We start from the raw sequence: 16,218 nt of genomic DNA, 5'->3' as shown, positions 1-16,218 counted from the left end.
ATTGCATCAGCATGTTAAAGTCCATGTAGGGAAAACCCACAGCTAGCATCATACCCAATGGTGAAAAGCTGGAATCTTTCTAAAATCAGGAAAGAGGGCTGGGGATATGGCTCAAGCGGTAGCGTGCTCGCCTGGCGTGCGAGCGGCCCGGGTTCGATCCTCAGCACCACATACAAACAAAGATGTTGTGTCTGCCGATAACTAAAAAATAAATATTAAAAATCGCTCTCTCTCTCTCTCTCTTTCTCTCTCTCTCTCTTTCTTTATAAAAAAAAACTAAAATCAGGAAAGAGGCAATTATACCCTTTTTCACAACTTCTATTAACATACTATGAGAAATCCTGCTCTGGACAAGAAAATAAAATTAAATGCATCCAAATTGGAAAGGAAGAAGTAAAATTATCTCTGTTCACAGATGACATGACCTTATATGCAGAAAACCCTAAAGACTGCAAAAACACATGCACAGAGAGAGAGAGAGAGAGAGAGAGAGAGATTTAGAACTAGTAATAGAATGCAGCAAAGTTGCTGAATATAAAGCCAATTCACAAAAATCATTTGCATTTCTATACACTAACAACGAAATATACAAAAAGAAAATAAACAATCCCATTTATGACAGCATCAAAAGGAATAAAATACATAGAAATCAATTTAACCAAGGAGGCAAAAGATTGTATCCTGAAACCCACAAAACAGTGCTGATAGAAATTTAAAAACATATAAATAAATGGCATCCCCATATTCAGTCACAATGATGTGGAAATGTCCATAAAACCCCAGGCAAAGTCAAAGGTAATCAGACTCAGCATGATCCCTATCAAAATGTCAAAGGAACTTTTCAGAAACAGTAAAAAATACTAAAATGGGAATTGCAAAGGATCCCAATTAGTCAATGCAATAATGAGAGAGAAGCAAAGATGGAGACGCACACTTCCTGATTTCAAAACATACTACAAAGCTCAAGGGATCTAAATAATATGACACTGGAATAAAGACCAATGGAACAGAGTAGAAGCCCAGAAACAGAAACCCCCCCAAAGGGTCAAAGGGTCTCTGATGGAGCACCAAGGCGATGCAGGAGAAAGGAACAGTCTCTTCAACCAACAGGGCCTGAGGACTGAGTGTCCACACCCACAAGAAGGAAGCTGGACTCTTGCCTCACACCACACACAAAAGTAATCTCAAAATGGATGAAAGGCCCAAATGAGACTATACTACTCCTAGAAGGACACATGGGGGTGTCTTCATGACACTGGGTTGGCCACCAGTTCTTGGACATAATACCAAAAGCAGTTCAACAAAGCAGAAAATGGAAGTGGGACTATATCAAACTGAAAACATTCTGCCCAGTAAAGAATCAACAGACTGAAAACACAAATTTAGAGCAGGAGAGAAAATATCTGCAAGCCATATATCTACTAAGGGCTTAATATCCAGAATATATAAAGAACTCAACAACAACAGGAATAACAACTAGAGTTTGTAAATGGGTAAGACTTGCAGATGGATAACAAGTGTATGAAAAGATGTTCCACACATCAGTCATCAGGAAAGGCAGATCAAAGCCACATGGAGATATTACTCCCATTAAGATGGCCACCATCAAAAGAAGAAAACATAAAATATATCTCCATGAGGATGGGGAGAAGCCAGAAGTCTGGCGTAGTCGGCAAGAATGCAACATGGTGAGGCTGCTATGCAAAATGTAGGCAAGTTCCTTAAAAACTAAAAATATGGTCCAGCCATTTCCACTTATGAGTATTACCCAAAAGGAACTGAATCTCAAAGAGCAGCTTGCACTTGCGTATCCACTGTGGTGTTATTTGTAATATCCAAGAGGTAGAAATGACCTAACTGCCCGTCAACAGATGGACAGAGTATGGTGAGCACACAATGGACACACACGGCCTTAGGGATATCCTGTCATAGGCTAGAACACAGGAGAAACTTGAGGACATCGTGCTAATCCATCAGTCACAAAAGTCATACACTGCATGGTCCCTCATAAGAGTATTGAGACGTAGTCAGACTCCTAGGGGCAGAAGGCATGGTGGCTGTCCATGCCTGGGGCAAAGGGGCGGCTACTCTGCACATAGAACTATCTTGCAAAATCAGAAAGCCCAGAGATCTGTGGTCCATGCAACTAATGCTACTGTACTGTATGCTGAAAAGCAGTTAAATGGCAGATTTTATGCTGTGTGTTTTTACCACAATGAAAGGAGTAAATGAAAAGATAAGGCCCAGGAAACCACCTGCCTGTTTTCAAAACCCTGGTAAGTATGGACCCTAACATGCAGCCATCGAGTTAGTAGGAATGAGGGATTGGAGCTTAGTTTGTAGTTTAAGAACTAAAAGGAGAAAACAGGATTCTGATTCCACTTTTGTTCTTGCTCTAAATAACACTGCGGGAGGGAGAGGAGAGGCCTGGTCAAGGCTTGAGCCTTAGGAAGGTGCAAGGGCCACGCAAGGGCCACGCCTGCCCTGACCAGCACCCCTGAGCTAGGGAACAGCTCCAGCCAAGCCCAAGCATCTGCTTCCTCCCACCACAGGTCTCTGGGGCCTGTGATCCTAGCGGTCATCCACTCAACGAGGCAAGACTGCCATTTCCCCACACAGTTACTGAAGCCAAAGGCAGGGAGTCTCGTGTCCTCGTCTGGCCATCTAGAAATGGCAGGTGGATGGGTGACTGGGGGATTACGATGTGGCTTGCCATGAGCCAGGCAGGAGCCTGGGGTCCAGATGGGTTGCTACCAAGATGGCAGGGAGGTTTAGGGAGGGCAAAGCCCCTTAGGGAGGCTGCCACCCAGGGACAGGGGCAAAGCAGGCACAGAGGAATCCTGAAGCTCAGCCACGGACTTGCCACTGACCCCTCCTGAGTGCAGTCAGGCCCCCCCAGGAAGAACATGTGGAGGGTGCAGGCCTGGGCCCCACCTGCCAGAGTCGGTGGGACGGAGAATGAACCATAAACAGCGAAGGAATTCCAAGATGCGCTGTGACTCTGGTTTCCCAGGACAGTCAACACCTGGGGTGAAACCACGCTTCCCTGAGATGCAACTCGGGAACTGGAAAGCAAGATCTCAGCATCTCAGCAGCCCAAACAGAGCCCCTTCAAGGCACCCTCCTCTTGGCACCGAATCGGTGATGAGAAGGGAAAGCTGTCCGGCGAGCTCAGGAGCAGTCGCCCACAGAGCATGCTTCTTTCCGCAGTTAGAGCCAGCAGTGAGTGGTGATAATGGGAAAGCTCAGCCTAACCTTGGCTTGAAATGGTCGAGGCCTGTTAGGCACAGATGCGTAGGACACAGAGGAGCAGCAGCCCCATCTCCAGTGGTCAGCACATTGGCGGGGCAGTCATCCTGAGTTCCAGTGATGTCCCAGCCACAGCGGGCCCAAGGCACTCCCCACACACAGCTCAGAGCCCACTGCATGGCTGGCTGACTTCTCCCTCCACCACCAACGGCCATGCCCACAGCCCGCCGGTGCTCCTTCACTCTGGACACCCTTCATACCCACGCTCTCGCCTGGGAACCTCTGGACCTTTCCCTCAGGCTCTGCCGCTCTCCCCACACTCTGTTAGACACCATTCCTGAGAGTTTCTTCAAAAACCCAAAGAAAGTAGAATGTCTGTGCTTTTTGTGAGCCCTCAATTAATGAATGATGTACACTTTTAAATAACATAAAAGCACACTGCACTCTGTGCTAGCCTTGATTCTTTCTGTTAAAGCTGATCATCAGGCCGGGTACCATGGCTCATGCCTGTAATCCCAGCAATTTGAGAGGCTGAGACAAGAGGATGGCAAATTCAAAGTCAGCCTCAGCAACTTAGAGAGACTGTGTCTCAAAATAAAATGTAAAAAGGGCTGGGGGTGTGGTTCAGTGGTTAAGTGCACCAGGTTCAATCCCCAATACCCCCCCTCAAAAAAAAAATGATCATCAGGTTTTCTTTTAGAAACAGGGCCTCGCTAAGTTGCTGAGGCTGGCATTGATCATCAGATTTTTGATCATGAATAAGCATCTTGCTGAGATCTTCCCAGGAATATGATCTATTCTTTCCAAAATTACTTGTGACGTTGTAATTGGTCTAGACCAATGTTTTAATATAGTACCCACAGATTCAAAGCATCTGTGACTCTCCCACGATTGTGTACAAAACTGTTATCTGTGAATGAGGGGTTCCCTGGGCATAGGATCCATGTTATTTGTGACTCTAAAAGGCAACTATGCTACTATCTGCCCACCCACCCCAAAGTTTAAGCATCATAACTTCAGTCAAAAATTTTAAGGCAAGGATCTAGGGGTGTAGCTCAGTGGTAGAATATGGGCTTAGCATACCTAAGGTCCCAGGTTCAGGCCCCAGCACCAAAAAGAAAGCAAAGAAAAATAAAATAAAATTTAGAATCATCTGAAGATTTTTAATGCAAATCTTTTGGGAGATCCTGTTCAATTATTTTAAAATATTTCACCCATGCAGGAGATGCAAGATTTTAAGTAGCATTTTTGTTCAAGAATTAGGACACAAGAATATTATAGGGTCTCATTACAAAGCACTGTGCTATATAATAATCCATGTGGGAGAAAACAGAATGTGTGGTCGGGGTGAGCATGCTGGGCCTGGGTGACCACCCTGGGCCTGGGCGACCACCCTGGGCCTGGGCGACCACCCTGGATCCGGGTGACCACCCTGGATCTGGGTGCAGGACGGGAGCACAGCACAGCCTCTGCAGGCAGTGTGGACAGCATGCGGGTGAAGCATGCACAGAGCAGTTTCCACTCCTGGGTTTTTAACCCTCCCTGTACCTCACGTGCTGAATCCACCAGTTCTGTCATAGGGTAGACATGCGTGGCTCTGTATGGACTCTCCTAGTCTTCAACGGTGCTCAATAAAATCAACAGGTTACAGGATGAGATCAGTAAAATCCTGCTAAGCCAGTAGTTGACCTACTTCAACTGTTCTCTAAGGAGAGTGAATTTCACATGGGTCCGTATTCACGTTGAAGATGCTTCTTGCCCCAGGTTGATCTCTAGAAGAGTAGCCAGCTCCCTGAGCCAAGGCCTTCCCACTGGACCCAAAGCAATGAAACGAATACTCAGCACACAGGAATCGTTGTTCTGGAATCCACCCAGGTACTGGGAGAAATCAGGGGAGGGTAAGTAGGACAGGGTGCAGCAGCTCCAGCTGAGAAGCAAGTCCAAGGCCCCTGTGGCTCTGAGTCATCGGCCCACTGATGACCAAGTCACTTGGTCTGCTGTGCTGAGCTCCCAGGTGGGAGAAACGCCCACCACCGTCTGAGCAGCCCCCCGAGCGGTTCCTGGGCTCTCTCCCAGCTGAGGCATATTTGTCAATGCTTTTGTTTGCAATTAAATCTATTCTATTGTTTATCATGTCCTGGAACCTCAGTTTTTAAAACCAAATTTCCTGGCAACAAATGGTGGAGAATTTTTTCCTTTAGATTAGTAAAAGATGTCAAAAACCACCCTCCAAATGATCACTCAGCTCACCCATTTAATAAAGGGGAATGAATCAGCCATCCCACCCCCTTCCCCTTCCCATAACCTTCCCTCATCGCCCCCAGGAAGGACAGAGAACATACCACACAGTCTGGGCTTCTGTCCCCAAGGGGGGTTCCATGCCTCCCCCCAAGACCCAGTTGTAAAACCAGTTGAGGCAAAATGATTCAGAGCTCAGACAGAAACAGAACCCGAACCCAGAGCTGCACTTCCACAGCCCAAGCGAAGAAGCCAGGAAACCCTCAGGCTCCCGGGGTCTCCGGGGGAAAGAGACTTCCTTGGTGGTGGCAAATGTCTGAGCTCTTCTTACAGAGATAGAGGAGGAGGAGGAGACCTTGTCCCCAGGCAGCAGATTCAGGAAGAGAAGCTCATTACGACCCGTCCTCTCAGCGGGCCCCTCTGACTCCTTCACCTTCACCCTGCCTCCTTCTCAGAAAGATTCCAGGCAGCTCTTTCCACTTAGCTGCTATCCACTGGAACGTGAAAGCCATCTCTTATTATGAAGGTCACCCTTAGCCCTGAAATCACATTCAATCATATTCCAAAGACTTTCCCAGGCCATTCTGCAATTCTGTGAAATTAGTTTTCATTAAGCCTACTCAAAAGCTTGTCATTTTCCACGTCTGGAAATCTTTTTAAAGAAGGAGACCCACACATGCACATGAGGAAATAATTTTAAAACAAAGGCTTAAATGCATCCAGAGCTCCCATTCTGAAGACTTTTATTTGGTTTCCTCCAAGCACTGATTTTTAAAACCAGGCTGTCCAACTCTCTAGACGTAGGGTTAACTCCTGCCTGCCCTGTGTACATGGGGCCGCAGAAACAAAGACCACACCAGACACACACCCCCACTGCAAATGAGAACTCAGGCTTCGTTAATTGGGACTCCCAGAACCTTCGTCTTTGCCACATGCCTTTCTCTTCTGTGGGAAGGCAATCCCCTGGTTCTCTCTCTTTCCCATTCTCTCTTTCCTGAGTCCCAACAAGGACATAGGAGAACATCTTCAAGTTCTCCCAGAGCAGGGAGGAGAAGGATGGAATTTAATACGGCTCGCCCTTCGACAGACCTTCGGGGAATCCTTGAAAGCAAGTGATATGGAAGGACTTGAGGAAAACCTCTCCAAAGAAACTTGTCAGAAGCTGGTTTCCTACCTTCTATTTCACAGCTAGGATCTTGCATTTCTCTCCTATGGAATCACTCTAGGGAAAAAAAAAAAACCAGACTCCAACTCTGAGTGCATGTCCTGTGACAGCGAAACTTGAAAGTTCTTCTGATCATGCAGGGTGGTGTCACCACCTTGTCCCCTACTGGCATTCTTGTTGAACACTGAGTAGCTGACTCCAGACCTTCCACTCTTTCTGGTGAAATCCAATACAGTGATACGTGAAGCAACTCATGTGTCACCACAAGCCACGCAGAAAGAGGAGGCACCCCTAACGATGAGCGTATCCATGGGGGAGATGGCTGTGCAGTGACACAGGTCCTGCACAGTGAGTGTCCTTCCCTCTACAGAGGCAGCCCAAGAGGCTTCAGATTAATTGCCCAGATATTCAAAAATTTGCTTAAAAACACTTTCCTAGCACCCAAGATAATGACCATGAAACAGAAAGCCCCATGGCTGCTTTGCTTGAAAAGCTAGACACCAGCATGCTGATGTCGAAAGCATTCTGCATTCTTAAATATGTAGCAGTCACACAAGACTTGCTCTCCATTTATCCTGTTAATGATAACCACGAGGCAGACCTCAATCCGTTTTAACATTAAGGAAGAGAGAGCACCAGCAATTCAAAAGCAACTGCACGAACACCCATTGCCTTCCCACCTGGACACCCCTGGCTGTGGATTCAGATTGGCACTTTCCTACCGATCCCCACCTCTGCCTTTCTTCACCAAGAACTTAGGGGGCAGTGGCCTCTTTGAAACCATGGTGTTTTGTTATAAATTACTAAAGCAAAGTGGTTAAAAGTCTCCCGCATCATATGAAAAAGTTACATTTTTGTTCTCTGATTCATAATCAAGTGCAAAAGAGAAAATTAGTCTCTAAAACAGAGACTTTGCAAAATTCTACTTCCTTATTGTCTTGGCAGGTAACGGCCAGTTGATCTCTCCCAGCCTGACTTTCATGTGTCCGTTAAGCCTCATCACTGGATCAGGCAGAGGGCCTGAACTTTCTACCTTCCTTCTGTAGCCGGGGGCTCAGGCCCTGGGGTGTTCTGCTCCGCTCACCACCAGCACCCCCACACACACCTGGTGCCCGCTCAGGGCCATCTGTGGGTTCAGCTAAGCTGGCTGCAGCTCTGGGGATGCTGGACTGCTGAATCAACTAATGAACATTCCAGAAGTAAAAGACCAGTTTCCTGGAATGGTTTCCCTTGAGCACTGAGTCATCTCCAGCTGCTGTTCAAGTTTTAATTCTGAAGTTAAACTGACCCTTGGGTCTTCTGTCCAGCGGCCAATTCCTGATACACCGGGCCGACGGCAATCAGTTGTGTGGCACACACCAGCGGATCTCACAGAAGTACTTCCCATTGAAGTTTTCCCTGCCCTTCCCAATTCTCCAGCATTTCTCTGTATTCCATGTGAGGGAAACTTAAGGAGAACCGCGGATTTTACTCTGCTAAATGCAGCCAGACCCCTACAAGACTATTTGCCTGTGGGAGAGGGTTTGGCAGAACTTTTTGTATTTGTTTCAATTTTTCTTTTTTCTTTCCATATTTTTTTAAACAACAGTTACTCCTCTGCTCAATCAATTTAAAAGATGTTGCTCCAAAGAAAAAACTAGTAAGTGCAAAGAGTACCTTTCTCCACCAGATACTCAAAAACATACTTTTAATCAGTGTACCAGCTCCAGATATCTGCTTGTGGGGCAACGTCAGACAGCGCAGAACACTCAGGAAATGCTAGGTTTGCTTCTGCTACTTACTGGGTCTGAGACCAGCCATGTACCTCCCTGAGCCCCAAATTCTCGCCTGGAGTGTAAACGTAAGGAGGAAACACCCACCAAGACCATCATTTTTAGTATTTCAAATAATCGAGCAGAAATGAAGCAACCTGAGGAGCAAGGGCTACATCTCAGTCATTTTTCCCCCTCCCCTGATCTTGAAGCTAGCGCCCTAAGAGCCCATGGATCTTATTAAGTCAAATAACTATGAGAACACACAGACCAACGCGAGGCATGTTGCTTTGCTCCAAGCTGGGATTCTGTACCTTGGGTCCCTAAAGCAGTTAACTCAGGCTAAAGTCTTAAGTCTGAGTTTCAGTCATACATCTTTGAATTAGCAAAGACTTTAAATGGGAACATTCATAATTACAGCTTGTGTGACTTTCTTAAAAATGTTGAAACTTGTTTGCCCATTTGGAGAAAATGGCAAAAGACAGGAAAGGAATGCTTTAGGAATTACAAGATTGGCTAATTTTAATATCTCTTTCAGTGTTAAACTTTGTAATAGCTCTACGTGGGAACAGCATCTGACGTGAATATGCAAATACACTTTGGTTCCCAAGCACCTGCATTCACTTAAACTTCTGTAATGAGATACGAGTGAAATGCTTCCTTTAAAAACTCTCCTTTGCTCAATGCTCTCGTAGCCCAGCGGCTTCTGAGCACAGAGCACCTCCCTCCAAGACCATTTCATGGCAATGCATTCACACATGTGCATAGATGAAAAATAAAATCCTAAACTTATGTCCACCTCAGATAGTATGAACAGTCACATTGATAACAGTAATAACATACTGAAACAGGTTCTATGCCATTCCTAAACTTGCCCACAGCTCCGCAGGGGTGTGAATCAACTGACTCCCTGCACAACCCCACCCTAAGAAACGCCATACGACAGCAGATTTTTCTGGCCTGTAGAGGAGTGCACCGCCCTCTAGAGGAAAGATATCAAACTACACCTTCAGGCCCTGGGGTCCCTGTGCCTACTCAAAACTTCATCTTCTCCGAGAACAGACTGTGAGGCCAGAATGCTTTGCAAATCACATTAAAAAAAAAAAAAATCAACATAATGAATTCCTCTTTACAAAATTTTTGCCCCCACTTAGAATAAGCAACTCATTACTATGGGCTCCAAGGGGCAAGCACGTCTTGTATTTAAAGTGTAGATTTGTCTCTTGGGATTTTTACAGTGGAAAGAGGAAAACTTCATCTACAAACCAGGGAATAGAAGTAACCTTCCTTTAGTGTGCAGCTGTCCAAATTGATGGAAACCCTGTGAAGCTCCCTTGCTTTAAAATTTGAATCTTTTGGGGCTTTGATTTCCTTAGCTAATAATAGAATTTCTAAATGTCAGGTCACTCCCCAAATCATCAACTATTTGTGCCACAGCGGTGTGTTTTTACTGCCTGCTTTCCGCAGACAGGACACTGTGTAAAGTTTGCTCCCCCCAAGGTCAGTACGGGAAAGCCCGCCTGGGACACAATGTCCCATTCAGGCAGGGACACCACCTGCCATTCTTCCGCAGGAGATACCACATTCCAGCTTCTTCTACAAAGAAGTGACAACTAATTTTCGAGTAAAATTATTACGGAAGTTGTTAGTATGCCTGCAAGAAAGTCTCACACAACAGAATCCATGACTTGCTGGAGCATTTTAAATCGTAAATGTGGAATTTCACAACAAAACTGGGGGGGGGGGGGGCGGGCACGTCCACTATTACAGCTGCACTTCACCCCTGTGACTAAACGCTCAGAAGCCACAAGGAAACGAGTCAAGGCCCCGTGGCCAAAGCCCTCCACCAGTTTCCAGAGATGAAGGAAATCTCATTTCAAACTGGCTTTAAGCTCCACAACCAGAACCAAGATCAAGATGATTTGTCTGAACCGAAATCAATAATCACTAGGCAAAAGGGCAGAGGCCCATCTTCCTGCTTTACCATAAGTGATTATTAAGTTCTAACATCAGAACTAAAAAAAGGCACAGAGCATAAGTCAGGGAGATGCACGGAATAAAGCAAAATGTAGAAGTAAGGCAGCTCCTACTCAGGTACTTGCCTCCTCTCAAAAGTATCATTAAGACTCCAGGCGGGTGCTGGCCCCTGGCTCCTCACTACTGCATGCCCTGCCCCCGCAGGAAGGTGTCTTGGCCACACCCTCCAATTCCCAGATAGGAAAAATCCCCGAAAGCCACTGACAGCACCCAGGCAGGCGTGGTGTCCCCCCCAGCTCTCCTCCCCACCCAAAGGCCACTCAGTGGCTGCTCACTGTCATGAGTGAGGAAGAGAGAAAGACACACAGCCACAAAACGCCTTGTCTAAACAAAGACGTCCAGACACAGTCTCTCTTCTGTAAAAGAAGTGCCGCCCCTGGAGCCCCACGCCTTCACCCCCAGCAGTCAGCCCCTCCCAGAACGGAGCAAACTTCAGGCCTCCAAGGCCTCCACACCTAGAGATGGCCTGAAGGAGGAACCAGCCAGGGTGGTCCAGGCAGGGCCATCACCCCTCTGCCGTCCACTGCACTTCTCTTAGCCGGCAGACCCTTAGGGAGCCTAAACCAGTGTCCCTGCTGTTTCTGATAGAAGGTGACAGGAGGAATTCCCCTGGGGACCAGTCAGGCAGCGCATTCCAAATCTCGACACACACCAGGTTGGGACCCGTGCACTGGGCTTTCTGGGTGAGCCGTGTACTTGGGGCCCACGAGCCACACAGCATCGAGGAGCCTCTGCCTCCTCTTCTCTAAAGCCAGCGAGTGATGCCCCAGAGGCTTCCAGCCTCGGATCTCTCCGTTACCTTCCGCCAGGCAGAGAACTTGGAAGGTCTGATCATACCAGCAACAGCCCACCAACCCGTTTTCAAGACCACTGTGTTTGGAAGCAATAGAACTTTGATTTCAAAGTCATTTCTGTTCAGCTTTTTGCAGCATTAAGAATAGGTCCTCTGGAAGTTGGAGACTTTCCATCCACATGTGCCCTGAGCCCCCTTAAGGCTCTGAGTCCCTGTGGTTCTCATCAGTGTCACCGTGGTTAGGGAGAGAGGCTGGTTGGTGTGGGGTGCAGGTACTCCCCCAGACTCAGAGCACTTTGTTCCTGGGGTCCAGGCCAGCCTGTGAGTCTGCCCCCAAGCTTGCTGATTTTTCAGAGTGAAATTCTGGTTTTCCTTTGACCACACCCCAACACTCCACAGGGCCCTCTCTGTGACCCCACCCCTGCCTCAGTTGAAGTGGATTTTCTAACAGAGTAGGCTTGAACTGGGTCCCCAGACAGGCTGGCCACCATCAGTGAATAGTTGCCATCCTCAATGAAAGAGGGTCACCCCACCCGGCATCTTCCCACCCAGAGAATAGCCCTGGGGCCTCCCAGCTTGGCCCTGGCCTCACAATCTGGACAACACAGGCGGCCTCGGCCCCAGGAGCCCTGCCTTATCCACTCGGCCTGCTGCCGGAGCACCAAATTCCTTCTCCTCCTCTGACCCCAGCAGCCCCTCAAGCAACCCCAGAGGACAAAATCTCCAACAGGGACTTCAGATTCCTAAAAAGATGAATCCCTGATGGTCGTGGCTGAGTAACTGTGGACTGGCTCTGAGCCTGCACACCAGGGTCACCCCAATCTTGTAAAGATCCTTTGCATGGTGGCCCAGAGCAGAAGGTCTGCTGGGCACACCCTGACCGGGTGTCCTCCTCAGAGAGCCAGAGAAAATACCCCGATGGATCTGCTCAACAGGTAGCTCTGGATCCCCAGCAAGACACTTCTGCAAACAGAGCAGATTCCAGCTGGGCTTGGGAAGGAGGAGTCCTCTCCAAATCAACCGTGAGCCGAAGCCCTCTGTGAGGGACAAGCAGGGTGCCTGGACAGCTGCAGACACACAGCTGGAAAGGAAACCGTGTTCTCCCAGGCAACCCACGACCTTCACCAGGAAAACCCAGTTGCCGCAGTAAAAAAGAGAGATCTTCGGAATCTTCCAGAGACCTCACACATGTATGGAACACGGGTGAGCAGAGTGAGTGTCAGCCACGGACCACCGAGAAGCAGCCACTTCCTGCTTACAAAGCCTTCTCCCTCTTGCCCCTGGACGCGGGGAAATCGCACTTACCCTGAGCAAACCTGGCCACACGTCCCTGCGCTTCCCGAGTCAGTTCTGTCTGGCCTGATGCATAGTCCACGCTCTCCTGCCTCTTCCCGGCCTTTCTCCACCCAAGGGGGCTCCGGGAGCAGAGGAGGCCGCTTCTCCTGGCGGTGCCTGTGGAGGCTGAGCCTGGAGAGCTGAACGGCCTTTGGTAGAAGACTGAGCTCCAAACTGGACGGGGTCCAGGGGTACAGTCAGGCTTCCTCAGCTCCTCCTCCTCCTCCTCCTCCTTCCTCCAGACCCCTCCTCTCCCCCTCCTCACTGCAGAACTGACCCAACTGTAAATGAAAACCAGACTCCAGGCTCTGTTGCTTCTGGCCTCTCTTGCAAGTTGATGTCATCCTCTGAACGGCGCGCTCGCCTGACAAGCCTTTAGTTGGACTCCTGCAAACCCCAGCTCTTAAAAAAAAAAAAAAAATGACCACTTCTACCCATCACCTTTTGGGCCCAGCCCCTGGTGGCAAAAAGAATGAATTTTGGAATTTTTTCTTAGGTCTCCATGGTTTTCCTGCCATGTTTTCCAACACCATCTGAAAGGAAAACAGGAAGTGCAACCCCCCACCCTCACCACACCCTCCTGTTTCTTCTTGAAGTTTCTGAATTGAGACTGCTCCTAATAATCTCCCCTTTCAAATATAAAAACTGGCGACTAAAACGGCCTCCGTTTTCTGCTGACGAAAGCTCTGTTTGCCAAAAAAGGAAACTACATTTTTAAAAAAAGCTGTGAGCTGGGTCTCACTTGGGCACACACCAGGGAAACGCAGCTCTTGAAGGACAACTGGAGTTCCTGCAAAGCTTGCTGCCTTCCAAACCCAGTAGTATACAACAGCAGCCCTTTCATCATGAACCTCAGCAATCCTAACCCTCCTTGACAGGCACATGCCTTTTCCATAGGTGGAATTGTGGTCCATCTGCAGACTGGGTAAGTGACATCGTCATGGTCCCTGGGGTTAGCAGCAGAACTCAGACCAGAGCCTTGGACAGCCCCAAACTTCTCACTTCACCGCGTGAAAAGTCCGCTAAAATATCCAAAGGACATTTTTGACATTTTTGAAATCCTTCCAAAAAGTCCAGTTTGAAGAGAGAAGAAGTCATCCCTCCTTCCCGGAGGTTCTCTGTCCAGTTAGGATGTCAGGGTGGGCAGCGGAAATGGAGACCTGGACTGTGGGGTTGCCCTGCCCACCACCTCCTGGTCCCAGGGATAGAAACGCACTCCCTGTGACCGTGGAGGGACAGCATTCCCTGCAAAGGGCTCAGCAGTGCCCCCACCAAGTCCTCCCTCCACCGCGCAGGTGTGGGACGGGCCCCTCAGGAGCGCCCGGACAGGGTCCTGGAAGTCACTGTTATTTAAATGGCAAGGGTGGAAAGTCATTGAGAACAAGACTTAAAGACAGGCCCCCCTGCCCCTAAGGAGCTGAGCGCTTAACATTCATAACCACAATCCACACCCTCTCCAAACTGTGGAAACTGGTGGCAAATCTTCCTCTGCTAGCGAGGAGAATGTTGGTTCCTATGGTGTTCTCACTCACTCACCAGTATTTGAGATTCTCACTGAAATTTCCAGTTTCTGTTGGCCACCTCGTCCCAGGGGGAAACATCTCAAAAGTCAGCTCTGGCCTAGACATCAAGAACCCCTGGGTCTGCGCCTGGCCACCCAAGGGAGCTCACAGACCACCCGAGGGAAATCACAGGTCACCTGAGGGAGCTCACAGGACACTGAGGGAGCTCACAGGACACCTGAGGGAGCTCACAGGACACTGAGGGAGATACAGGACACTGAGGGAGGTACAGGACACTAAGGGAGCTCACAGGACACTGAGGGAGATACAGGACACTGAGGGAGATACAGGACACGGAGGGAGCTCACAGGACACCTGAGGGAGTTCACAGGACACCTGAGGGAGTTCACAGGACACCTGAGGGAGCTCAAAGGACACTGAGGGAGATACAGGACACTGAGGGAGCTCACAGGACACCTGAGGGAGTTCACAGGACACCTGAGGGAGTTCACAGGACACCTGAGGGAGCTCAAAGGACACTGAGGGAGATACAGGACACTGAGGGAGCTCACAGGACACCTGAGGGAGTTCACAGGACACTGAGGGAGCTCACAGGACACCTGAGGGAGATACAGGACACTGAGGGAGATACAGGACACTGAGGGAGATACAGGACACTGAGGGAGATACAGGACACTGAGGGAGCTCACAGGACACTGAGGGAGCTCACAGGACACTGAGGGAGCTCACAGGACACCTGAGGGAGTTCACAGGACACCTGAGGGAGCTCACAGGACACTGAGGGAGATACAGGACACTGAGGGAGCTCACAGGACACCTGAGGGAGTTCACAGGACACTGAGGGAGCTCACAGGACACCTGAGGGAGATACAGGACACTGAGGGAGATACAGGACACTGAGGGAGATACAGGACACTGAGGGAGATACAGGACACTGAGGGAGATACAGGACACTGAGGGAGCTCACAGGACACTGAGGGAGCTCACAGGACACTGAGGGAGCTCACAGGACACCTGAGGGAGCTCACAGGACACTGAGGGAGATACAGGACACTGAGGGAGCTCACAGGACACTGAGGGAGCTCACAGGACACCTGAGGGAGATACAGGACACTGAGGGAGCTCACAGGACACTGAGGGAGCCCACAGGACACTGAGGGAGCTCACAGGACACCTGAGGGAGCTCACAGGACACTGAGGGAGATACAGGACACTGAGGGAGCTCACAGGACACTGAGGGAGATCACAGGACACCTGAGGGAGATACAGGACACTGAGGGAGCTCACAGGACACTGAGGGAGCCCACAGGACACTGAGGGAGCTCACAGGACACCTGAGGGAGCTCACAGGACACTGAGGGAGATATAGGACACTGAGGGAGATCACAGGACACTGAGGGAGATACAGGACACTGAGGGAGATACAGGACACTGAGGGAGCTCACAGGACACTGAGGGAGATACAGGACACTGAGGGAGATACAGGACACTGAGGGAGATACAGGACACTGAGGGAGATCACAGGACACTGAGGGAGCTCACAGGACACTGAGGGAGATACAGGACACTGAGGGAGCTCACAGGACACTGAGGGAGATCACAGGACACCTGAGGGAGATACAGGACACTGAGGGAGCTCACAGGACACTGAGGGAGCCCACAGGACACTGAGGGAGCTCACAGGACACCTGAGGGAGCTCACAGGACACTGATGGAGATATAGGACACTGAGGGAGATCACAGGACACTGAGGGAGATACAGGACACTGAGGGAGATACAGGACACTGAGGGAGCTCACAGGACACTGAGGGAGCTCACAGGACACTGAGGGAGCTCACAGGACACCTGAGGGAGCTCACAGGACACTGAGGGAGATACAGGACACTGAGGGAGCTCACAGGACACTGAGGGAGCTCACAGGACACCTGAGGGAGATACAGGACACTGAGGGAGATCACAGGACACTGAGGGAGCCCACAGGACACTGAGGGAGCTCACAGGACACCTGAGGGAGCTCACAGGACACTGAGGGAGATACAGGACACTGAGGGAGCTCACAGGACACTGAGGGAGATCACAGGACACTGAGGGAGATACAGGACACTGAGGGAGCTCACAGGACACTG

General features: G+C 49.4%; 1 protein-coding gene across 1 annotated transcript in view; it reads right to left on the bottom strand.

Annotated features, from left to right (window-relative positions):
* Col6a3 (collagen type VI alpha 3 chain) overlaps positions 1-12,745 on the bottom strand; it is a 79,401-nt gene extending 66,656 nt beyond the window's left edge. The window contains exon 1 of the mRNA XM_076866601.2: positions 12,539-12,745. The gene's annotated coding sequence lies outside the window, so the exon portion shown is untranslated. The remainder of the gene's footprint in view (positions 1-12,538) is intronic.
* Positions 12,746-16,218: the final 3,473 nt, after the last annotated feature.

Source organism: Callospermophilus lateralis, chromosome 9 (assembly GCF_048772815.1).
Source record: "Callospermophilus lateralis isolate mCalLat2 chromosome 9, mCalLat2.hap1, whole genome shotgun sequence".
Taxonomy (NCBI): Eukaryota; Metazoa; Chordata; class Mammalia; order Rodentia; family Sciuridae; genus Callospermophilus; species Callospermophilus lateralis.
The sequence above is the reverse complement of the archived record's forward strand: the minus strand, read 5'-3'. Positions and strand labels throughout refer to the sequence as shown.